At 35.1% G+C, this 27,425-nt stretch overlaps 1 pseudogene; it reads right to left on the bottom strand.

Annotated features, from left to right (window-relative positions):
• LOC141540719 (josephin-1-like) overlaps positions 1–27,425 on the bottom strand; it is a 105,284-nt pseudogene that overhangs the window by 6,817 nt on the left and 71,042 nt on the right.

The raw sequence follows: 27,425 nt of genomic DNA, 5'->3' as shown, positions 1-27,425 counted from the left end.
CAGACAACAATATGCCAATTCACATACTTATTGATGTTAAGGAAAGAAAGTTAGTAATTACAAAGTATATCATACTTTAAGGTTGGTAAATAATTTCTCACATAACAACTCTGTGGGTTAGTAATGCAGATATCTAGATAACCATTTTCCTTATGAAGAAACTAAGATATTAAATTACTTCTCTGTGGTTACATAGTATCTAAAGCAGAAATCAAACCTGTTTCCTGATTCCAACTACTAATGCTTTTCCTTGCTGTAGCGCTCTGCCTCTCAAAGAAAGTATAATCAATGACTCTTTTTAAATAATCCCAAACATTTGGATGGAATAAAAATAAATAAACATCAATTTAAAAGAAATGTATTAAATGTGTAATATCTATCATCCCTCTGCACCAGGACTGGTAAGGTATGGATTCTATAATTAAGTGTTGAGGCAATGTCAGAGGACTTTGGCCCAAATCCTTCCCCTGACATTTTGTATGACTTAAAAAAGTCACTTCATTTTCATAAATTTCACTTTTCTCATCTTCAAAATGACAGGGCTAAATTGATGTTTTCCGAGGGCCATTTCATCTCTAGACTCTGATCCATTATCACCATGGAATTGTATCCATGAGGGAAGGAGGATGAATCTTGAACTGAACTTGAAATAAAGATTGTGGATTGGCAGAGAGGATGGCAGAGAGTAATTGCCTTGGCCAGAGTAGAGGAGCTATTCTACTGGAGGACAATGTAGTAAGGCATGGAGAAGGGTAAGGCTCATTGACAGATGGTCTTAAGTGCCAGAGTAAGATGTTTTTAAGTATTTAGTTTAGTATTAAGTTTTAAGATGTTTGGCATCTCATAAATACCATCCAGTTCTCTAAATTAAAATTTTAAGTTTCTTAGTGATGTTTATCCAGCAGAAGCATGGCAGATGAAAGATTTTAGAATGAAACCTTCTTTCATGTTATGTGAAACATAGCTTCACCTGGTATTTTCTGTGTTTTAATGCAGACAAGAATAAGTTCTTGTCCTAGGACGATGGAATGATCAAAGACATAGAACTATGAGGGAACTTGGAAGTAATCTAGTCCAACTATCCTCATTGTTTAGAGGAGGAGACTGAGGACCTAAGAAATAAAATGATTTGCTCAAGATCACATCCAGATAATAGTTGTCCATTTCATACTTCCTGAAACACAGTGTGTCACTGGTACTTACAATTATCCTTTATTTATTATCAGATTTGGGTGCTTCCAAGGGGCATCAAAGGTTCATCAAACATCTGGAACAATTTTTCAGAAATTTTGGAATTACTAAAAAACAAATGTGTCCTGCCAAGCACCCCTTCCCCTTTCCCCTCACTACTTACCAGTCCACTTCATTTAAAAAAAAAAAAAAAAAAAAAAAAAAAAAAAAAATATATATATATATATATATATATATATATTTTTTTTAGAGAACATTAAATCCATATGTTTTTATTCACTTTAGTGAATAGCTTAAACATATTTCAAAGAATTATTTGGCATCCACAAAGCCTTTGGAGGGGGGGAGAAATCTCTAGCAACTTGTTTCTTAAAATGCGGATGTCACACAAAAAATACTAAAACAGCAAAGACAGTATTGGTTAAGAGACTGAATGGAATTTAAATTTGGCAAAATGGTTTCTCCATTTTGATGTCTGATCCTCCACCCAATTTTCAGCCCCCATTTTTTATTGAAAGAAATAAGACTGTAAAATTCTGCATCAAGTAGTCTACCTAAATATATCCAGGACAGAGAAGGACTATTAAGAAATCTAACTCTATATCTGAATGAAATGCTTTGTTTCTTCAAATAGAAAATTATCATCTACTTTTCATATTTTCTAGGATCATTATGAGTGCCCCTCTCTGAAAATCCAGTCCATGGACCTTCTACAACTTAGTAGACCATCTTTGGGAATTAGTGTGGTTGAAAAATGTATTATGTCATGACTTACCAGGTTAGGCCAAACAAAGGACTAGGCTGTTTCTAGGTTGATGGACAGAAAAATCCATTACTATGCTCTTATTTGTTCTCTGCTAGCAGTCTTCCCAGACAATAGTCTTCTCTCTACCACAGGGTCAATGAGTTGCAAATATTTATTAACTGCCTATTATGTTCTAAACAGGGTGGTGAATATCCTCTATCTAACAGAAGAATGACTTTTCCCTTATTTCACAGAAATCCATATTCAAAGACTTTCATGGTGACCTGTTACATTACATTGTTTCTTCTTCTTCTTTTTTTTTTTAAGAGACTACAGATTAAGGTAAGAAAAATCAATAAGAAGAAATAAAATAATAATAACTAGCATTTATATTGTGCTTTAAGGTTTTCAAAAGGCTATCTATATATTATCTCATTTGGTTCTGACAAAAAACCATGTGAGGTAGGTGCTATTATGATCCCATTTTACAGATAAGGAAACTGAAACTGAGAGATTAAGTGACTTGCTTAAAGTCACACAGATAGTGTTTTAAGCTGGATTCAAACTCAGATCTCATTGACCCCAAGTATGATAGTTTTACTTTCTGTATCATTTAGTTTCCTAATAAAAATGTGAAAATAGAAGAGGAATTTGTAAAAGAAATCATACCAATTTCATAGATTTAAAGATGGAATAGTATTTAGAGGCCATCTAGTTTAACCCTCTTAATTTTAATGAAACAGAGGCCCAGATAAGTGATTCACCTAAGATCATAGAGGAAGTAACAGAGACAATTATTTGAACTTTCTGATTCCAAAAGCCTTATTGCTTTCCCTATTTTACAGGTTAATTTTGCCTGGAACACAGGATATATGATGGAAACTGGCCTACAGATTTGAGCTGTGAAATGGGAATGAGATACATGTACTGCAGTAGTAACAGTTCATCAAAGAAGATTTAAACCATCCAATTTTCAGATGAAGAAATTAAATCCATTTCTAGTCATATGAAAAGGTGCTCTAAATCATTATTGATCAGAAAAATGCAAATTAAGACAACTCTGAGGTACCACTACATACCTCTCAGATTGGCTAAAATGACAGAAAAAGATAGTGATGAAAGTTGGAGGGGATGTGGGAAAACTGGGACACTGATACATAGTTGGTGGAGTTGGGAAATTATTCAACCATTCTAGAGAGCAATTTGGAACTATGCCCAAAGGGCTATCAAACTATGCATAACCTTAGATTCAGCAGCATTTCTTCTGGGCTTGTATCCTAAAAACAGATCATAAAAGAGGGAAAGAGACCCACATGTGCAAAAATGTTTGTGGCAGCCCTTTTTGTAGCTTCAAGAAACTGGAAATTGAGTAAATGCTCAACATTTGGAGAATGACTAAACGAATTATGGTATGTGAAAGTTATGAAATATAACTGTTCTCTAAGAAATGATTAGCAGGATGATTTCAGAGAGTTTTGGAGAGACATACATGAACTAATGTTGAATGAAATGCAGATCATTATATACAGAAAAAGCAAGATTATACAATGATCAATACAGTTCCAGTGGTCTTGTGATGAAGAAAGCCATCTGCATTGAGAGAGAGGACAATGGGAACTGAATGTGGACATAGTATTTTCACTGTTTTTGTTGTTGTATACTTGCATTTTTCTTTTTTCTTATTTTTTCCCCTTTTTGAGGTGACGTTTCTTGGTAGCATATTTTTTATATAGTTTTTTATTTACAAGATATATGCATGGGTAATTTTTCAGCATTGATAACTGCAAAACCTTTTGTTCCAATTTTTCAATTTTTCCCCTCCTCCCCCCTCCCCCAGATAGCAGGTAGACCAATACATGTTAAATATGTTAAAGTACATGTTAAATACAACATATATATATGTATATATATATATATATATATATATATATACATATAGTTATTTTGCTTTGTGCAGCATATTTGTAGAAATATGTAGAGAGAAATTGCCTGTTTAACTATATTGGATTGGGGGAGGGGGGAGGGAGAAGGAAGGGAAAAAATTAGAATACAGGGTTTTGTAGAAATGAATGTCAAAAATTATCCATGTATATATTTTGAAAATAAAAAGTTTTGACTTCCGGCCAAGATGGCGGCATGGAGGCAGACAGCTGCTTGAGCTCCTCATTTTCTCTCAGAACTTACTTCATGACAAGCCTCAGACTTAATGCTTGACCCAGAAAGAAATCCACAAATAATCACCAAGAGAAGACATACTTGAAAGTCGCCAGAAAAGGTCTGTGTTTGCTTGGGGGAGGGTCAATCAGACTGGGCGCAGACTGAGGGCAGGCAAGCCAGAGCGAGACAGGCAGCTCACACAGCTCAGATCGGAGGGGGAGGGGTACGATCTCTGCCGTTTCTGCGAAAAGACTTTTTCCCCAGTGTGGATACTCCGTCTTGGCAGCAAGCCGGGAGCAGTGGAGAGGGTGTAAACATGGGAGGTGAAGATTAAAACCCCAGAAAGCCAGCGTCTCTCAGAACCCGGCCACCCCCAACGCCCACCTGGACTGACTCAGCATGTTCTCAGAGCCTCAGAGCGCAGACTCAGTACGGTCATTGCTGTTCTGTTAGTGGCTCTCTGCTGCCCTACCCCCAGTCTGTAGAGGAAGCCCATTAATACCATCCAGCCCCATCCCCCGCAAAACAGACCAATTGTTTCTCTTGTCAGTTTGTTTTCTTCAATTCCTACTCTGACAAAATGAACAAAAAATTCAAAAGGGCTCTAAACATTGACAGCTTCTGTGTGGAGAGGGAGCAGACTTCAAATGCTGAGGAGACTAGGAACAGACTGTCTCCAGATGTATCCCCTGGGAGGGATATAAGCTGCTCCTCAATACAAAAGAATCTCATAGAGGAAATCAAAAAGGCTCTCACAAGAGAGCTGGAAGAGAAATGGGAAAAGGAAAGGGAAGCTTGGCAAGAGAGCCTGGAGAAGTCATCCCATGCATTCAAAGACAGAGTGGATAAAGAAATCAAATCATTGAAAAACAAGATTAGTGAGCTTGAAAAGGTAAACAACTCCAAGGAAAACAGGATTAGTGAGCTGGAAAAAAAAAAAAAAAACAACAAAAAAAAAAACAGCTCTCTAAAAAATAAAATGGATAAAATGGAAAAAAATTCCATAGAAGATAAAAACTCAATTGGACAATTACAAAGAGATATAAAAAAAGTGAGTGAAGAAAATGCATCATTGAAAATTAGACTGGAACAAGTAGAAATGAATGACTCAAGGAGAAACCAAGAGGTAGTCAAGCAAAACCAGAGAAATTAAACAATTGAAAAGAATGTCAAGTACCTTACTAGAAAGACAACAGACCTGGAAAACAGATCCAGGAGAGACAATTGAGAATAATTGGACTCCCTGAAAAATGTGAGGAAAAAAAGAGTTTGGACACCATTTTCGAGGAAATTATCAAAGAGAACTGCCCAGACGTTCTGGAAACAGAGGGTAAAATAGACATTGAAAAAATTCATCGATCACCTACTGAAAGGGACCCTAAAATCAAAACGCCAAGAAATATAGTGGCCAAGTTCAAGACCATCAAACAAAGGAAAAGATATTGGAAGCTGCTAGAAAAAAGCAATTTAGATATGGAGGATCCACAATAAGGATAACCCAGGATCTAGCAGCGTCCACATTAAAAGAATGCAGGGCCTGGAACATGATATTCCAAAAGGCTAAGGAACTTGGTATGCAGCCAAGAATAACTTACCCAGCAAGAATGAGCATCATTTTCCAGGGAAGAAGATGGACATTTAATGAAATAAATGAATTCCATCTATTTTTTATGAAAAAACCAGACCTACATAAAAGGTTTGATCTTCAAATACAGAACTCAAGAGATTTCTAAAAAGGTAAAAAGAAATCTTGAGAACTATACTTCTGCCAAAAAAATATATAAAGAACATATGTACAATTTGTCTTAGAAACTAGAGTGGAAAGGAAATTATATCATAAAAAAGTGTAAAGTGGTGGTACTATATCTCATGAAGAGGCAAAGGTCTGAGAGAAATAAAGGAGGGAGATGAACATAGTGTGTATCAATAGACATATTCAATTTATGGTGAAACTTCTTCCACTTCATTGAAAAGTGAAAGGGAAGGAGTAAGCTGAGGGGAAGAGAATACAGAAATTTCGAGGAAAAGGGGTAAAATAAGGGGAAGATCTTTAAGGTGGGGGAGGGATGCTAAAAAGGGAGGGCTGTGAAAAGCAAGTGGTGTTCACCAGTTTAATATTGGGTAGGGGGGTAAGAGGGAAGGAAAGGGGAAAAGCATAAGCAGGAGTTAACAGGATGGCAAGCAATATAGAATTAGTCCTTCTAACCATAAATGTGAATGGGGCAAACTGCCTCATAAAGAGGAAGCAGTTAGCAGACTGGATTAAAAGTCAGAATCCTACTATATGTTGTTTACAGGAAACACACCTGAAACAGGGTGAGACATTCAAACTAAAAGTAAAAGGGTAGAGCAGAATCTATTATGCTTCAGGCAAAACCAAAAAAGCAGGAGTAGCCATCCTCATCTCAGATCAAGCAAAAACAAAAATTGATCTAATTAAAAGAGATAAGGAAGGGCATTATATCCTGCTAAAGGGCAGCATCAATAATGAAGCAGTATCAATATTAAACATATATGCACCAAGTGGTGCAGCATCTAAATTCTTAAAAGAGAAATTAAGAGAGCTGCAAGAGGAAATAGATAGCAAAACTATAATAGTGGGAGATCTCAACCTTGCACTCTCAGAATTAGATAAATCAAACCACAAAATAAATAAGAAAGAAGTCAAAGAGGTAAATAGAATACTAGAAAAGTTTGATATGATAGATCTTTGGCGAAAGCTAAATGGAGACAGAAAGGAATATACTTTCTTCTCAGCAGTTCATGGAACCTATACAAAAATTGATCATATACTAGGGCATAAAAACCTCAAAATCAAATGCAGTAAGGCAGAAATAGTAAATGCATCCTTTTCAGACCATAATGCAATCAAAATTACATTTAATAAAAAGCTAGGGGAAAATAGACCAAAAAATAATTGGAAACTAAATAATATTATACTAAAGAATGATTGGGTAAAACAGCAAATCATAGACATAATTAATAACTTCACCCAAGAAAATGACAATAATGAGACATCATACCGAAATGTGTGGGATACAGCCAAAGCAGTAATAAGGGGAAGTTTTATATCTCTACAGGCCTACTTGCATAAAATAGAGAAAGAGAGGGCCAACGAATTGGGTTTACAACTAAAATTGCTAGAAAAAGAACAAATTAAAAACCCCCAGACAAACACAAAACTTGAAATTCAAAAAATAAAAGGTGAGATTAATAAAATTTAAAGTAAAAAAACTATTGAATTAATTAATAAAACTAAGAGTTGGTTTTATGAAAAAATCAACAAAATAGACAAATCCTTAGTAAACGTGATTAAAAAAAGGAAAGAGAAAAAGTAAATTGTTAGTCTTGAAAATGAAAAGGGTGAACTCACCACTAATGAAGAGGAAATTAGAACAATAGTTAGGAGCTACTTTGCTCAACTTTATGCCGATAAATTTGATAACTTAAATGAAATGGAAGAATACCTTCAAAAATATAGCTTGCCCAGATTAACAGAGGAAGAAGTAAGTAATCTAAATAGTCCCATCTCAAAAAAAGAAATAGAACAAGCTATTAACCAACTTCCTAAGAAAAAGTCCCCAGGACCAGATGGATTTACAGGTGAATTCTACCAAACATTTAAAGAAAAACTAACTCCAATGCTATATAAACTATTTGAAAAAATGGGGATTGAAGGAGCCCTACCAAATTCCTTTTATGACACAGACATGGTACTGATACCTAAACCAGGTAGAGTGAAAACTGAGAAAGAAAACTATAGACCAATCTCCTTAATGAATATTGATGCTAAAATCTTAAATAATATATCAGCAAATAGACTTCAGAAAATCATCCCCAGGATAATACACTATGACCAAGTGGGATTTATACCAGGAATGCAGGGCTGGTTTAATATTAGGAAAACTATTAGTATAATTGACCATATTAATAATCAAATTAATAAAAACCATATGATCATCTCAATAGATGCAGAAAAAGCATTTGATAAAATCCAACATCCATTCCTACTAAAAACGCTTGAGAGTATAGGAATAAATGGACTATTCCTTAAAATAATAAGGAGCATATATTTAAAACCTTCAGTAAACATCATATGTAATGGTGATAAACTAGAACCTTTCCCTGTAAGATCAGGAGTGAAACAAGGTTGCCCACTATCACCATTACTATTCAATATAGTACTAGAAACTCTAGCCTCGGCAATAAGAGCTGAGAAAGAGATTCAAGGAATTAGAGTAGGAAATGAGGAAATCAAACTATCACTCTTTGCAGATGACATGATGGTATACTTAGAGAACCCCAAAAACTCTGCTAAAAAGCTATTAGAAATAATTCAGAATTTTAGCAAAGTTGCAGGATACAAAATAAATCCACATAAATCCTCAGCATTTTTATACATTACCAACACAATCCAACAGCAAGAGATACAAAGAGAAATTCCATTCAAAATAACAGTAGATAGTATAAAATATTTGGGAATATATCTACCAAAGGAGAGTCAGGAATTATATGAGCAAAATTACAAAACACTTGCCACAAAAATAAAGTCAGATTTAAATAATTGGAAAGACATTCAGTGCTCTTGGATCGGCCTAGCGAATATAATAAAGATGACAATACTCCCCAAACTAATCTATTTATTTAGTGCTATACCAATCAGACTCCCAAGAAACTATTTTAATGACCTAGAAAAAATAACAACAAGATTCATATGGAAGAATAAAAGGTCGAGAATTGCAAGGGAACTAATGAAAAAAAAGTCAGAGGAAGGTGGTCTAAGTGTACCTGATCTAAAGCTATATTACATAGCAGCAGTCACCAAAACCATTTGGTATTGGCTAAGAAATAGACTAGTTGATCAATGGCATAGGTTAGGTTCACAGGGCAAGATAGTGAATAAAAATAGCAATCTAATGTTTGACAAACCCAAAGATCCCAAATTTTGGGATAAGAATTCATTATTTGACAAAAACTGCTGGGAAAACTGGAAATTAGTATGCCAGAAACTAGGCATGGACCCACATTTAACACCACATACTAAGATTAGATCAAAATGGGTCCAAGATTTAGGCATAAAGAACAAAATCATAAATAAATTGGAGGAACATGGGATGGTTTACCTCTCAGACTTGTGGAGGAGGAAGGAGTTTGTGTCCAAGGGAGAACTAGAGACCATTATTGATCACAAAATAGAAAATTTTGATTACACCAAAGTAAAAAGTTTCTGCACAAACAAAACTAATGCAAACAAGATTAGAAGGGAAGTAACAAATTGGGAAAACATTTTTACAGTTAAAGGTTCTGATAAAGGCCTCATCTCCAAAATATACAGAGAATTGACTTTAATTTATAAGAAATCAAGCCATTCTCCATTTGATAAATGGTCAAAGGATATGAACAGACAATTTTCAGATGATGAAATTAAAACTATTTCCACTCATATGAAAGAGTGTTCCAAATCACTATTGATCAGAGAAATGCAAATTAAGACAACTCTGAGGTATCATTACACACCCGTCAGATTGGCTAAGATGACAGGAACAAATAACGATGAATGTTGGAGGGGCTGTGGGAAAACTGGGACACTGATGCATTATTGGTGGAGTTGTGAAAGAATCCAACCATTCTGGAGAGTAATCTGGAATTATGCCCAAAAAGTTATCAAAATGTGCATACCCTTTGACCCAGCCATACTACTACTGGGCTTATATCCCAAGGAAATACTAAAGAAGGGAAAGGGACCTGTATGTGCCAAAATGTTAGTGGCAGTCCTTTTCATAGTGGCTAGAAGCTGGAAGATCAATGGATGTCCATCAATTGGAGAATGGTTGGGTAAATTATGGTATATGAATGTTAGGGAATATTATTGTTCTGTAAGAAATGACCAACAGGAGGAATACAGAGAGGCTTGGAGAGACTTACATCAACTGATGTTGAGTGAAATGAGTAGAACCAGAAAATCATTATACACTTCAACAATGATACTGTACGAGGATGTATGCTGATGGAAGTGGAATCTTCAACATAGAGAAGAGCTAATCCAATTCCAATTGATTAATGATGGACAGAATCAGCTACATCCAGAAAAGGAACGCTGGGAAATGAGTGTAAACTGTTATTTTTACCTTCTAAATCTAATTCTTCCTGTGCAACAAAAAATTCGGTTCTACACACATATATTGTATCTAGAATATACTGTAATATATTTAACATGTATAAGACTGCCTGCCATCTGGGGGAGGGGGTTGGGGGAGGAAGGGAAAAAATCTGAATAGAAGTAAGTGCAAGGGATAATGTTGTAAAAAATTACCCATGCATATGTACTGTCAAAAAAAAACTATAATTATAAAATAAAATAAAAATTAAATTATATTTTAAAAAAAGAAAATAAAAAGTTTTAATTAAAAAAAAAAGAAAGCAAAGAGTCATCAGGCATAGGAAAGACATGTGTATGTGTATAGGAGTGAGGTGTATGTGAGTATGTATATGTATGCATATATCTGTATATGTATACATAAATATATCCTTTCTTAATTAGTCTGCTTTGGGGGAAAAGGGGAGGAAAAATAAAATAAAAATGGTGCAAAGCAGTAAACAAAAGGACAATTTATAAGGAAATAAAGAAAAAATGGATACTCATGACTATATTATATATATACATATACACATATACACACATTTTCTTGAGCTGGTAATTTGTTGTTATATATTTTGAATCTTCCATGATGTTCTGCTAGGCATATGACAATATTCTTTCTTGTTTGTTTTTTCTATTTTATATTCCTTTCCTTTTTTTCTTCTTTTTTCTTATTGTATTTTTTAAAATAAAATTAAATAAAGAGAAAAACATAAAAAAGACAAGCCATCCTGGATAAGTTTGAGGCATGTAATGATGCTGTTGTTGAAGCTAGCCAAAATCACATAGCACTTTTAGGGTTTACAAAACACTTACTTTACTTGATTCTCACAATGAGCTTGTATGGTAGGGAGCATAAGAATTGTTCAGTTATATCTGATGATTTCTGACCCCTTTTGGGATTTTCTTGGAAAAGATACTAGAATGGTTTCCCATTTCCTTCTCTGGCTCATTTTACATATGAGGAAACTGAGGCAAAAGAGCTAAGTGACTTGTCCAGGATCACACAGCTAGTAGGTATCTGAGATCAGATATGACTCAAGTCTTCCTTACTTGAGGTTTGATGTTCTCTCTACTATGTTACCTAGCTGTCTTAATAATAAGAATTATCATTCCCAATTTGAATGGTTAAGAAACAGGACTTACCCAAGTGGTAAATAAAGTGGCTTATCCAAGGTTATTAATAGATCTAGGACTACACTTTGGATCTTCTGATTATTAGTACAGTGATTTTCTACTAATTTAGACTCCACCCCCTGCACATAAAGATAATAAAAGCACATATATGTAGTATATATATATATATATGTATATATATGCATACATACACAAAATTAGATAAATTCAATCATCTCTTTATATATACCTTCTCTATATACTATAAAATATGTAACTTCAGGGCGGAGCCAAGATGGCGGAGAAGAAACACACGACTCAGTGAACGTCCTCACTCCCTCACAACCAATTAGATAAATTAAGTCTCAAAATTAGCTCAGGACTGATAGATACCACAAGGACTGGAAGCACGACTTACCAGCTGAAGAGAATCTGGAGTTTCAACAGGAAAGGTCAGTTCTCAGGGGAGGAATAAGAAAGACCAGCACAGACGGTGGGGTAGGGGCACACTGCGCCCATTGCGCTGGGAAGGGCTCTGGGATCAGAGAAGCCACTGAGGTAAAGGAATCTGGCACAGGCAGTTAGCTCTTCTCTGCTAATTACTTAGCAGTTCAGAAGAGAAAGCCAAAATATTTTAAAACTCAGATTAGATTTCCCCCCCCCCCCCCACCCTGCAGACTCGGCACCAGGGGGTGTGGCCTCAGCTACCTCCTGAGAATAGTTAAGAGACTGACAAGTGGGTGGATACGGCCCAAGGCAACACACTCGGCCTAGCTTAGCTGGAGGGAGTGGAACTCAGCTCCAGGAAGTCCCAGAGAAGCAGAACCTTTGAACTAGGGACCGAGGTTTCTGGCAGACACTTCCAGTTTGAGCGCAGGGGCTTCTCACGTCACCTGCTGCAGACATCCACTCCCCACCCGGACACATAGGCTGAGCTTCTTGCTGTCTTCACTATTCTACGCCCTCAAAGCACAGCAGTGCTAATCACCTCTGAGGCGCTTCCAGGGAGGGGGTGGGGAACTCTCTCCCAGAGCTCTCTCTTAGCGCGGGCGCAGGGGCCGCTGCATCCATCCGGTCTGGGAGGAAGCTGGTAAAGAAGTAAATAATTTCCTACCCCAGGGACAGACCCCAAAACATTTTTTAAGTATGAGCAAAAAAGCTAGAAAAACTATAGATTCCTTCTATACAGAGAAAGAGCGGGTATCCAACCCCGAGGAAGTTAACAGCAAAGATTCAGAAGATAACAACCTAAAGGGGAACGATTCCTGCCCCCCATCACATAACTCTCTCCTCGAAGAAGCTCTTAAGAAATTGAGGGAGATCGAAGAAAAATGGGGCAAGGAAAGGGAAGTTATGATAGAGAATAACAACGTCCTGAAATTGGAGTTGGAAAAAATAAAGAATTCACAGGAGATGCAGGGAAACAAAATTAGTGAATTAGAAAAGGTTAAAAAAACACAGGAAAGTAGGATTTCTGAATTGGAAAAGATAAAAAAGTCTCAAGAAAATAGAATTTCTGAATTGGAAAAAGAAAATAATTCTCAAAAAAAAAAAATTAGGGAAATGGAAAAAAATTCAATAGAGCAAAATAATTCATTTAAAAACGAAATTGGGCATTTACAAAAAGAACTAAAAACTGTGAAAGAAGAAAATAACTCCTTAAAAGTCAGGATGGAACAAATAGAAATGAATGATTCACAGAGAACCCAAGAATCAGTCAAACAAAACAAAAAAAATGAGAAGCTGGAGAACAACGTCAAATACTTACTGGGAAAATCTATAGACCTGGAAAATAGATCTAGGAGAGATAATCTGCGGATTATTGGACTTCCAGAAAACTATGACCAAAAAAAGAGCCTAGATTCTATTTTACAGGAAATTATCAAAGAGAACTGTCCAGAGATAATAGAAACAGAAGGGAAAGTAGATGTGGAAAGAATTCATCGAACTCCTTCTGAAATAGACCCTAAAAAAAGAACACCACGGAATATTGTGGCTAAGCTGCAGAATTACCACACAAAGGAGAAAATCCTGCAAGCAGCTAGAAAAAAACAATTTAAATACCAAGGTGCCACAATAAGGGTCACCCAAGATCTGGCTGCCTCCACATTAAAAGATAGAAGGGCCTGGAACCTGATATTCCGTAAGGCAAAAGATCAAGGACTGCAACCAAGAATGAACTACCCAGCTAAGTTTAGCATCTTTTTCCACGGAAGAAGATGGTCATTCAATGAAACAGAGGAATTCTATATGTTTCTAAGAAAAAAACCAGACTTAAACAAAAAATTTGATCTACATCCACAAGACTGAAGAGAAACAGAAAAAGGTACACAGAACCCTTGAGAACTGTAACTCTGTTGTGGGTATATAAAAAATACTCAAGGATAATTTGATTTTACTGATATAAAAGAAAAAAAGGGGGGTGTAGTAAAGGGAAGGAGGTCGGTTCAGAAAAAGGGGAAGGAGTGATAAAAAGAGGGAAACTACATCCCAGGAAGAGACATAGAAAATACACCATATCTGAGGGAACTTAGTGAGGGGGAGAATCATTGTGTGAATCTTACTCTCATCAGAAGAGGCTCAAAGAGTAAATAATTAACATATTTGTTTTTCAGAGAATTTTCTCTCACCTCATTAAAAGGGGGGAGAGGAAAAGGGAAAAGGAAAAGGGGAATAAGTGAAGGGACTTGGAGGGAGGGGGGAGGGATCCTAAAAAAAAAAAAAAGAGGGAGGGTTGCGCGTCACAAGGGGGGTCTGTAAATTTAATATCGGGGAGGGGGATCAGGGGGGTCAAGGGAAAAAAGCATAATCTGGGGATAATACGATGGCAGGAAATACAGAATTAGTAATTTTAACTGTAAATGTAAATGGGATGAACGATCCCATCAAACGGAGACGGATAGTAGATTGGATCAAAAAGCAGAACCCTACAATATGTTGCCTACAGGAAACACACTTAAAGCAGGGAGATACATACAGAGTAAAGGTAAAAGGTTGGAACAGAGCCTATTATGCTTCAGGTAAAGCCAAAAAAGCAGGGGTAGCTATCCTTATCTCAGATCAAGCAAAAGCAGAAGTAGATCTCGTTAAAAAAGATAAGGAAGGAAACTATATCCTGCTGAAAGGTAGCATAAATAATGAAGCCATATCAATACTAAACATATATGCACCAAGTGGTATAGCATCTAACTTTCTAAAGGAAAAGTTAAGAGAACTGCAAGAAGAAATAGACAGTAAAACTATAATAGTGGGAGATCTCAACCTTGCACTCTCAGATTTAGACAAATCAAACCACAAAACAAACAAGAAAGAAATTAAAAAAGTAAATAGAACATTAGAAAAACTAGGTATGATAGACCTTTGGAGAAAACTGAATGGCAATAGGAAGGAATATACTTTCTTCTCAGCAGTTCATGGATCCTATACAAAAATTGACCATATACTAGGACATAAAGATCTCAAAATTAAATGTAGGAAGGCAGAAATAATAAATGCCTTCTTCTCAGATCACAATGCAATAAAAGCTACATTCAGTAAAAAGTTAGGGGTAAATAGACCAAAAAGTAATTGGAAACTGAATAATCTCATCTTAAAGAATGACTGGGTGAAAGAGCAAATTATAGAAACAATTAACAATTTCACCCAAGATAATGATAATGATGAGACATCATATCAAAATCTTTGGGATGCAGCTAAAGCGGTAATAAGGGGAAATTTTATATCTTTAGAGGCTTATTTGAAGAAAATTGAGAAAGAGAAGATTAACGAATTGGGCTTACAACTTAAAAGGCTAGAAAAAGACCAAATTATAAACCCCCAACCAAAAATTAAACTCGAAATACAAAAATTAAAAGGAGAAATCAATAAAATTGAAAGTAAAAAAACTATTGAATTAATAAATAAAACCAAGAGTTGGTTTTATGAAAAAGCCAATAAAATAGATAAACCTTTGGTAAATTTGATCAAAAAAAAGAAAGAGGAAAATCAAATTGATAGTCTTACAAATGAAAAGGGGGATCTTTCCACCAATGAAGAGGAAATTAGAGAAATAATAAGGAGTTACTTTGCCCAACTTTATGCCAATAAATTTGATAACTTAAGTGAAATGGATGACTTCCTCCAAAAATATAGGCTCCCTAGATTAACAGAGGAGGAGATAAATTGCTTAAATAGTCCCATTTCAGAAAAAGAAATAGAACAAGCTATTAATCAACTCCCCAGGAAAAAATCCCCAGGGCCAGATGGATTCACATGTGAATTCTACCAAACATTTAAAGAACAATTAGCCCCAATGTTATATAAATTATTTGAAAAAATAGGGGATGAAGGAGTCCTACCAAATTCCTTTTATGACACAGACATGGTACTGATACCTAAACCTGGTAGATCGAAAACTGAGAAAGAAAATTATAGACCAATCTCCTTAATGAATATTGATGCTAAAATCTTAAATAAGATATTAGCAAAAAGACTTCAGAAAATCATCTCCAAGATAATACACTATGATCAAGTAGGATTTATTCCAGGAATGCAGGGCTGGTTTAATATTAGGAAAACTATTAATATAATTGACCATATTAATAATCAAATTAATAAGAACCATATGATCATCTCAATAGATGCAGAAAAAGCATTTGACAAAATCCAACATCCATTCCTACTAAAAACTCTTGAGAGTATAGGAATAAATGGATTATTCCTTAGAATAATCAGGAGTATATATTTAAGACCGTCAGTAAGCATAATATGCAATAGAAATAAACTGCAACCTTTCCCAGTAAGATCAGGAGTGAAACAAGGTTGCCCACTATCACCATTACTATTCAATATAGTACTAGAAACGCTAGCCTCGGCAATAAGAGCCGAGAAAGAGATTCAAGGAATTAGAGTAGGAAATGAGGAAATTAAACTATCACTTTTTGCAGATGACATGATGGTATACTTAGAGAACCCCAAAGTCTCTGCTAAAAAGCTACTAGAAATAATTCAAAATTTCAGCAAAGTGGCAGGATACAAAATAAATCCACATAAATCCTCGGCATTTTTATATATCACTAACAAAATGCAACAGCAAGAGATACAAAGAGAAATTCCATTCCAAACAAATGTTGAGAGTATAAAATATTTGGGAATCCATCTACCAAAGAAAAGTCAGGAATTATATGAGAAAAATTACAAAACACTTGCCACAAAAATAAAATCAGATTTAAATAATTGGAAAGACATTCAGTGCTCTTGGATAGGCCGAGCGAATATAATAAAGATGACAATACTCCCCAAACTAATCTATTTATTTAGTGCTATACCAATCAGACTCCCAAGAAACTATTTTAATGACCTAGAAAAAATAACAACAAAATTCATATGGAAGAATAAAAGGTCAAGAATTGCAAGGGAACTAATGAAAAAAAACTCAGAGGAAGGTGGTCTAAGTGTACCTGATCTAAAGCTATATTATATAGCAGCAGTCACCAAAACCATTTGGTATTGGCTAAGAAATAGACCGGTAGATCAGTGGAACAGATTAGATACAAAGGACAAAAAAGGGTACATCTATAGCAATCTAATCTTTGACAAACCCAAAGATTCCAACATTAGGGATAAAAATTCATTATTCGGAAAAAACTGTTGGGAAAACTGGAAATTAGTATGGCAGAAATTAGATATGGATCCACACTTAACACCATATACCAAGATAAGATCAAAATGGGTCCATGATTTAGGCATAAAGAGGGAGATAATAAATAGATTAGAGGAACAGAGGATAATCTACCTCTCAGACTTGTGGAGGAGGAAGGAATTTATGACCAGAGGAGAACTAGAGATCATTATTGATCACAAAATAGAAGATTTTGATTACATCAAACTAAAAAGTTTCTGTACAAATAATACTAATGCAAACAAGATTAGAAGGGAAGTAACAAATTGGGAAAATATTTTTAAAAACAAAGGTTCTGACAAAGGTCTCATTTCCAAAATATATAGAGAACTGACCATAATTTATAAGAAACCAAACCATTCTCCAATTGATAAATGGTCAAAGGATATGAACAGACAATTCTCAGAGGAAGAAATTGAAACTATATCCACTCACATGAAAGAGTGTTCCAAATCACTACTGATCAGAGAAATGCAAATTAAGACCACTCTGAGATACCACTACACACCTGTCAGATTGGCTAAGATGACAGGAACAAATAATGACAAATGTTGGAGGGGATGTGGGGAAATTGGGACACTAATACATTGCTGGTGGAGTTGTGAAAGAATCCAGCCATTCTGGAGAGCAATCTGGAATTATGCCCAAAAAGTTATCAAACTGTGCATACCCTTTGACCCAGCAGCGCTACTACTGGGATTATATCCCAAAGAAATACTAAAGAGCGGAAAGAGACATATATGTGCCAAAATGTTTGTGGCAGCTCTTTTTGTTGTAGCTAGAAACTGGAAGATGAATGGATGTCCATCAGTTGGAGAATGGTTGGGTAAATTGTGGTATATGAAAGTTATGGAATATTATTGCTCAGTAAGAAATGACCAGCAGGAGGAATACAGAGAGGGTTGGAGAGACTTAAATCAACTGATGCTGAGTGAAATGAGCAGAACCAGAAGATCACTGTATACTTCAACAACGATACTGTATGAGGATGTATTCTGATGGAAGTGGAAATCTTCAACATAAAGAAGATCCAACTCACTTCCAGTTGATCAATGATGGACAGAGGTAGCTACACCCAGAGAAGAAACACTGGGAGGGGAATGTAAATTGTTAGCACTAATATCTGTCTGCCCAGGTTGCATGTACCTTCGGATTCTAATGTTTATTGTGCAACAAGAAAATGATATTCACACACATGTATTGTACTTAGACTATATTGTAACACATGTAAAATGTATGGTATTGCCTGTCGTCGGGGGGAGGGAATAAGGGAGGGGGGGTAATTTGGAAAAATGAATACAAGGGATAATATTATAAAATATATATATATATATAATAAAAAAAATTTAAAAAAAAAAAATATGTAACTTCATATTTGATAAAATATGTCCTGTAAATATGTATATACATAGAATATGTTTATATATATACATAAAAATAATGTATTTATGTATGTACACATGAAATTAGATACACTTAGTCATATAATATCTTCTAAACAAAATAAATAGTCTCATTGTGATATATGCTATAAAATGTGTATATATGTATATATACATACAAAGATAATTCACATAATAAATATGTACATGCATATGAAATTATATTCACTTATAATCAAATATATTATGTATATACTATAACATATATAACCTCATATGTGTTATAATATATGCTATAAAATATGTATACATATCAAACATACACATTTTTGTCTGTAGCTCTATATACATAATAAGCTGGTATGTTGTTATGGGCTTATAAATTCAGAATAAACTTTGACTCTTCTTACCTTATCTTACACTTTCATTTACTTGTCAAGTGCTTTGATTTTCATTCCATTTTGTGCATCACAATTGGTTCTTCCTTTTATAGCCATTGTAAACATCTGACTTCATTTCTCCTTAGAATCAGTCTCTGAATTGGTCTGTCAGTATGCCATTTATTTCCTTTCCAATCCATCATCCTCATTTCTCTTCAGTTAATCTCTTCAGATTTCTTTTAGCACTTTACCTGTTTCTCTCATTTGCATTTATTTCATTTTTCCTTGGCTCATAATTATCCATATCCTTGTCTCCTCCATTTAGATTATTAATACCTTAAAATTAGATGCTGGATTGTACCCATTTTTATGTTCTTGACATTTAGCTTAATAATGACCAGTGGAGTGAACTATATTGGGAAGCCCTTGTTATTGTTATTTGTCCTTCAAATTCAAAAAAGATCATGTCATCAGGGAGATGATGTCATGACATGAAAATGAATTGGATTTAAGTGAGTATCGACTATGGGCCCAACCAATATTGCGAAGCAATTTGTACTTCAAGGAGGATTTTTCCAATGACAACCTCTCGGAGAATAGTGGTTTTGAGGAAATGGACTAGGCTTCCGACCACATTTTTTGAGTTGAAAGGCTGGTGGGACTCTAATTCTCTCTGAGCAGAAGTCTGTATGACAGCCTCAAAGACTGACTCCATGACTCAATCAAGAAAAACGGAACCAGAATGGGAAGGGGAAGGTGAGCTTCAGAAATTGCCTAGTCCTTCCTTGTTTGGACTTTGCATTTGACTTCTTGAGTAGCATTAATTATTGAATGAACCTGTAGAAGTCCAAACAGAAGTCCAAGTTAGAACCAAAAGAATAATAGCAAATATTTATATAACACTTTAAAATGTGTGAAGAACTTTACATATCAATCACCCAGTATTTACTGAATACTTACTATGTGCCAGTAATCAACACATCAATAATGAATCACTTCCTACTCCTAGGGAACTTATACAAGGGGAAACAATGTGTATACATATAAGTCAATAGAAAATACATGCACAATAAATTCAAAGTAATATAGGTGAGAAGGGCCACTAACAGCTAGGGAAAAATTAGAATAGGCCTCTCATTAGATAGTAACAACAATCCTGTGAGGTAGATGTTATTATTATCCCATTTAACCCAGCATCCCACAGCCAGCAAGTGTTTGAGGCAGGATTGTGAGTGACATCTTCCTGACACTAAGTCTTGAAACTACGAATACTTATTATACAAAGTAGAAATGGAATAAATAAATATATCTTGACACTGTACCCAGATGACTCTGGAGCAGAGAGTGAAACTGGTGATTTTTCATGGACCATTCTCACTTAAAAACATTTGCATGTCATGGCATCATCTCCCTGATGTAATGCTGCTCTTTGAGAATGAAGCATCAACAGCAACAAACAACAATTCTTTTCTAATAATTCATTCCTTTTGATGTAGTCAGTCAGTGGGCCATCTTCTCCTGCCTTGTACCATTCCTCATTTTCATATGACCAAAATTGTCTTACCATAGTTGAGAGAAGCTGCACAGTTTAGTACAAAGAGTGCCAGTCTTGGAGCAAACAAAGGCTTAATTTCTGTATTGCTTCAGATACTTGCTAATTTTACAAGCATAAATAAATCCCTCTACCTCTTTGAGCCTCAGTTTCCCTATTTGTCAAATGGAGGTAACAATGCCTATAACACCCACTTTAAAACATTTTTGGGAAGATGAAGTGAGATAATGCATGCTAAATTCTTAATGGGCTAAGTGAATATCAGCTATTATTCATCTGGGGAAAACCCTCCCACATCACACATATTAAAGTTTGAGATTACTGGTTTTGTGGTTAACCCTTCTTCTAGATTCTAGTTTCCACTTATCTCTTGGCAATATCTATAATTCTTCATAATCTCTTCTTCCCATTTATTTTTCTTTTCCTCAGGCTGGCTCATTCTTGTCCCAAATAATCAGTAGCCAAGCCCTGGAATTCTGACTCATTCTCTACCAAGCCAGGGTTTGGGTAAGGAATAGGACAAGATTTCTCACAAACCTGTCTGAAGCTACCAGGTGCGTTATCACTCATTCCATCCATGGACTTAAGCCAATTCTGATCCAAGACTAAATCCAGAAATGTAAAAATAAAAGACTTAAGATCTTTTTTTTTTTTTTTTTAAGGTGAGTTACTTGCTATTTTATAAAATCAACAAAATACTCTTTTTATTGATTTGTATTCTTTTGGGATTGCATTATTAATATGGGATTGCATAATGTAGTAGGAAATTAATTAGTTTATGATTGTAATGAAAAAAATGTTGAACAAGTTGAACACTGCCTATGGAGCCAGAAGATCTGGATTCATATCTCACCTTGGATATTTCTTGGGGGACACTTACACCTTTGCAGGCCTCAAATTCCTATTCAAAACTAGATGATTCTTTGAATGCCTTTCCAAATCTAGATCTGTGATTTTATGGTCCTGCATTTTAAAGCTCTTTTGGACAACACCCAAATCTCTCCCATTAGGATGTGAATTCTTGGATTATGTTTTTACTTTCTATGCTTAGCACAGTCCCTTGTTTTTTAGTCATATCATGGGCTTTTCTTGGCTGAAATCCTGGAATGGTTTTCCATTTCCTTGTCCATTTCATTTTACAGATGAGGAAACTGAGATACGTTAAATGAGTTACAATTATAGTTAGTAATTGTCTGACAACAGATTTGAACTCAGAAAAATGAATCTTCTTGATTTCAGGCCTTGAAACTCTATCTACTGTGTCACTTACTTGCCTAAAACAGTACCTAGTAATAAGTAAAAGCCTAATTAATATTTATTGACTGACTCATCTAAAACATCTTGCCCTAATGAAGCATGAAATGGTAGGGGATCTTTTTCAATTCACAAACTGTAGAAGTCATAAAGATTAAATGATTAAGAAAAAGTAAGAAATTTCAACTGATATTTGGAGAAGAAAATGGTTATGGGTAGAGAAAATAGCTATGTTTTCTAATAGAAAAAAATGAAGTCTTTTAAAGTTTTAATTGTAGCTAAGTTTTTTTTTTTTTTTTTTTTTTTTTTTTTTTTTGCAAAAATGTAATTCCAGACTGACAGTCAAAATGGAATAATTCACTTTTTTTTTTCTTCACCAGTGGATAAAATCTAATCTGGTTTAAGAAAATTTAAAATGTAACAATATTTATGCCATGTGATTATGAAATGCTTCTTGTTTTATAAAACAAATAAGTAGCAAGCAGTGTGATTCATTAGAAAGCAATGTCTCCAGAGCAAAATACCTGGGTTCAATTTATAGGCCTGTGACTACCCCCAAGACAACTTCTAAGTACCCTTTTAGTACAATTTAGAATTGGAAGGCAGGGATCTAAGTCATTAAGTCCAATCTTTCATTTCAGGGACGGAGAGACAAAATTCCATGCATTTTTTCATATGACTCTAGATAACTTTGATTTTTTTTTTTTGTCTGAAAACTACGTGTTCATATTCTTTGGCTATTTATCAATCAGGGAATGACTTGTATTTTTATAAATTTCACTCAATTCAAAAAGATGCTGTAAATAATTTTTGATAAGAGGAATGTAAATAAAAATAACTGAGGCACCACTTCATGCCTAACAGATTGACTAATATAATTAAAAAGAGGGAATTTGGGTAATGGGAACTGATGCATGTGTAGTTATGAACTGATCTAAACATTCTGGAGAGAAATTTGGAACTATGTCCAAAGGGCTAACATACCTTTCAATCTAGGAATACCACTACTAGATCTATATCCCCAAAAAAGATTTTAAAAAGAGAGAAAATTAATTAAATTCAGGAAGATGAGTCTTCTTGACTCCAGACCCAGCACTATATCCATGATTTTGGGGATATTCTATATATTTAAAGTAGCCATAGAGGCAAAGCATGGAGTCTTGGAGTCAGAAAGATTTGTATTCAAATGTCTAGGTCTCTGTCTCTGAATCAGTGATAACTCAGTTTCTTTTTGTTTGTTTTGTTTTTTTCTGAGGCAATTGGGGTTAAGTGATTTGCCCAGGGTCACACAGCTAGGAAATGTTAAGTGTCTAAGACCAGATTTGAACTCAGGTCCTCCTGAATTCAAGGCTGGTGCTCTATCCACTGCACCACCTAGCTACCCTGATAACTAAGTTTCTAAAGAAGTGTGGTATAATGGAAAGAATAGTGAAAATTAAAAAGTCAGGTTCAAATCCAGTTTCTTATGCTTACTCCCTGTAAGACCACTGAAAAACTTAACTTTGCTGGATCTCAGTACTCTTTTATCTAAAATGAGTGTCTTAGAATAGATAGCCTCTGAGGTCTCTTATGGCTAGAGATTGATGATTCTACAATCCTAAATCATCTGTAATGGTAGAGTTTCTTAGTACTAATGAAAGTGCAGGTGTGGACCACACAGCAAAAACAGGCCTACATACAATGGACCAAAAATTTTTCCATTGGGAAAAATATATACATTCTGATAATTTTTCAGGAAGTGCTAATGTTGCCTTAAGAATGAGAGCCCAGAATTATGGTCCATGACTGTAATCACTGCTACTGGGGAGGCTGAAACTTGTCTTTCTTCATAGCTCAGGAGTTCTGAGCTTCAGTAGACTAACATAGTTCAGCACCAATATGGTGGTGTTATTCCATGTTCAGACTGGGCAAAGGAAAAAACTGCCCCCCTGATTTAAAAAAAAAAAAAAAAAAAAAAGTTGAGTTGCGAAGAAGAAAAACATGTTCAGACAGTTTAAGCTTCAAATTCTTTTTTTTTTTAATTATCTGGGTGCAAATGATAATCTTTCTCCTCTTTGTCTTTGTCTCTGTCTCTTTATCTGTCTGTCTGCTATTTCTCTGTCACTATCTGCCTCTCTTTCTTTTTTTCTCGTCTGTATCTCTTTTTCTCTATCTGTCTCTTTCTTTGTCTTTCCCTATGTCTCTCTCCCTTTATTTTGTCTGCCTGTTTGTCTCTGTCTTTGTGTGTCTGTGTCTGTCTCTTTCTCTTGATCTCTGTATTTGTCTCTCATTCTCCTTTCTTTATCTTCATATTTCTCTCTTTTTCGGCCTCTCTTTTTCTATTTTTGTCTCTCTTTTTGTCTCTGTCTCTGTATCAGTCTGTCTCTTTCTTTCCATTCAAGTTTTCTAGATAATTAATTGTCTCAATTCTTCAGCTTACTAATGCAGATCTTGCCATCACTCCTGGCTAGATCTTTCAGGGCCAAGGCAAGTTAAAGTAATTAAAGGAAAAATGCATGTAAATAAGGAGGTTGTAGGGATTAGAACTGGAATGAGTCCCATCTAATTCACGTATCTTGATTTATAGGTGAATAAATGAAGGCCCATAGTGGTGAATCGATTGTTGAAATCACTTTACTCGGAAATTATATAGCAGAATTTAAAATCCAGTTTTTCTGATTTTAGATTGAATGTTCTTTTCATTATACCATATTATTCACTACTAAAGACAGCTAGAGGGTACAGTAGACAGAGTGCTGGACCAGAATCAAGAAGACTCATTTTTTCTGGATTCAAATTTGACCTCAGACACTTGCTAGTTTTGTGATCCTGGGCATGTCACTTAACTTTCTTGGCTTTGTTTCTTTGTCTGTAAAGTGATCTGGAGAAGGAAATGGCCAACAACTTCAATATCTTTGCCAAGAAAACCTCAAATGGGATCACGAGTCTGAAATGATTAAACATATAGCATTCATTATTGTGAGAATTGTCCACAGAAATAAGTGTATCAAAATTCACTGGAAAACTTTTGGGCATTTCTGGAGAATCCTGAAACAGAATTTAAAAATCCCAGGTAATTGAATGAATAATTGAGTATAAGCAACCAAAGTTCAGGAGTAGTTTTCTGTTTTCTTTTTTTCCTGCTAGTTGGGGGCTTTGCTTTCTATGTGTTACATCTGCTCTGTTTCTGTGAGGACTTTAGAGTCTGTGTGGAGTAGGGGCCAAACAGATTTGGCCCTAATACTTTACTTGTGTCAAAACTATTATTTTGTCTATTCTGAGCCTAAGCAGCCTTTACAAATTAAATCTTTTACTTAAAAAGAAAAACTCAGTGATATAATTATGTTGAAAAGAATTATGAAAAAGACATGGGATTTATAAAGTTGAGGTGGGGGGAGAACAAAAGCATGCATATAAAGTATGGCTAATCTACCTTTTCAGGTTCCTGGAGAAAAAACAAAGCTTAGCCTTACACAGTTCTTCCATTCACTCATAAAGCTTATATGTGCAGGCCACCCATGTGTCCGTGTATAAATTGAGTTTATACCATTGGCTTGCATCAGGGAGGTGTGATAGATGAATGGGAGAGATCACTAGTGGTGAGTGAGTACCCTGGCTTTATTTTGGAATGAAGTCAGATGGGAAGAAGAGCAGTAAATTTGTAAACCATTTGAGAGAAGATGAGATTTCTTTTTAATCTTCATGTTCTTACATTAAAATATCCCAAGGAAGGAATAAGGACTTGCACTTTGGATGAAGAAGTAATCACTGCTATTAATCAAAACTGGAAGTTCATATCTATGGGTCTGGGAAAATCCAGAGGAGAAGTCTATAGTTTTATTTTGCCATTTGGGAGATTTAATGGGAGCCTTAGATTTTGTTCTTCTGCAGCTGGAAAGGGAGAGAAGATGGGAAATTTTAAAAGTCTAATCTTTTGAGTATGACCAATGGAAATGATATTGGCACCAACTCTCCTTGAGGAGAGGCCAAACAGAAATGAGAATTATCTATGCTATCTGCAAGCAAATGTGATTAATAATACCAGAGTAGCTAATGAGAAAATTTAAAATAAACAAACAGGTCCTGTTTTCCAGACAGGTGTGCCAAGATCTCTTAGTAGTAGCCAACTATTAATAAAGCAAAAATTAGACAGTATATTTCCAAAGCTGATCATAGACATTTCTTGAGTTGGAAGTCAAGTTTTCCATTTTTGTTTTCTGTAGGATTATCAAGCTAGAACTGCAGGGATCTAAGATACCATCTAGTCCAAACTTCTCATTTTATATATGAGGTAACTTGCTCCAAAGGTAGTGAGTATTAGAGGAAGGACTTGAATCCAAGTCCTTCAATTCCAGAAATAATGTTCTGTAGATTGTATTATAGGAGGTGCTGGATTTGGAATCCATAGTTTTGGGTTGCAGTTCCAAATTTGACACTTACAAACTATGTAACTTTGGGGAGATTCTTCAAAATGTCTGTATTCATTCTTTCAAGTTAAAATGTGGATGATAATATACTACTTATTTCATAGGGTTATTATGAGGAGAGCATTTTGTAGTCTTGCTGCTATATGTCTCCTCTTCCCCCCCTCCCCTTTCTCTCTCCTCCTTCCTTCCTTCCTTCCAGTTTTCCTTTGTGGCTTTTCTTAGGGATATTTTATAATGATTTTCTTCTTCTGGCTTTGTACTTTATGCATTTCTATCATTATAATGGTACTTTACGATTGGGATTACTTCTTGTTTGTTTGCTCACTCATTCTTCTACTCCTTGATTTTGAACTTTACTAGGACTAAGTTATACATACTTTTGGGGAGAATATTTGTACAGAATTTTGTCTTCTTGAATCTTTCTGCTACTCCAAGGTCTCATCAATGGCACAGGCTAAAGAAGTGTATGCTTTTAGTGTTGCCCAAATTACCTGATACAGAGTAAAATGTAATCATTGCTCTTTTTGCTTGAACTCTGAAAATTTCTGACCCAAGTTTAAGTCTGAGCAACATATCTATCTGCTTGTTCCTATTTAGAATTCCAGTAGACTACTTCTAGACTTAACTACTTTCATATAGTTCTGCTCTGCTGATTCGGAGTACATAAAAATTGTACTCCTCACTTTGTTCTAGAATATTTCCTTTGATCATTCAATTGCAATTTTTAGACTTCAATTTGGGTAAACTGAGAACTCTGCTTAATTTTTGAAATGAGAACCATATATCTTCTGCTTGCTCTTGAACTTTCTCTTTCCTCAGTATACTGACAAGGACTTTTTACAATTTCCAATTATGGAATGTCACCAAAGGCACAGATTTCTTCCTTAGCCAGTCTTGGATCTATAACTTAGAACTAGTTAATAAAATCCTGGTTGGCATCTATTTCTGTATCCTCAGTAAGTTCAGTCCCCTCCTGTTATCCTGGGTCAAGACCTCTCCCTGAGTGGAATTTAATGTAAATCAATTTCTGACCATATCTTATCTTTATGGTCTGCAAACTTCTTAATCTGTCTCCCTATGCTGACCTGAACTTGAAAAAGAGTCACTGTGATTTTTATTTTGATTTCCCCAATCAGGATTAAGACCAGTGTATTTTTTTAGATATTTGTGGAGGAAGTATAGGACTTGGTATGCTTTTATGCCAGCTTGTCACCACTCTTCATTCTTCTACCCTTTGAAGAATTCAGTTATCATTAAAATTAAGTTAAGCTAATTTGTGAAACAAGTAATCTGCTTTTGACAAAAAGAACAGAAGATTTTTGGATAATTTCACTCTCTAGTCATTAAGATAAAATGCTTCTGTACTAGATTTGTTACATGTTTCCCAAATTCTTTACTTATTTCCTCTTTATTTTGGTTCTGTAATATGTAGTTATTCTAATAC

Source organism: Sminthopsis crassicaudata, chromosome 4 (genome assembly GCF_048593235.1).
Source record: "Sminthopsis crassicaudata isolate SCR6 chromosome 4, ASM4859323v1, whole genome shotgun sequence".
In the NCBI taxonomy this organism is placed as follows: Eukaryota; Metazoa; Chordata; class Mammalia; order Dasyuromorphia; family Dasyuridae; genus Sminthopsis; species Sminthopsis crassicaudata.
The sequence above is the reverse complement of the archived record's forward strand: the minus strand, read 5'-3'. Positions and strand labels throughout refer to the sequence as shown.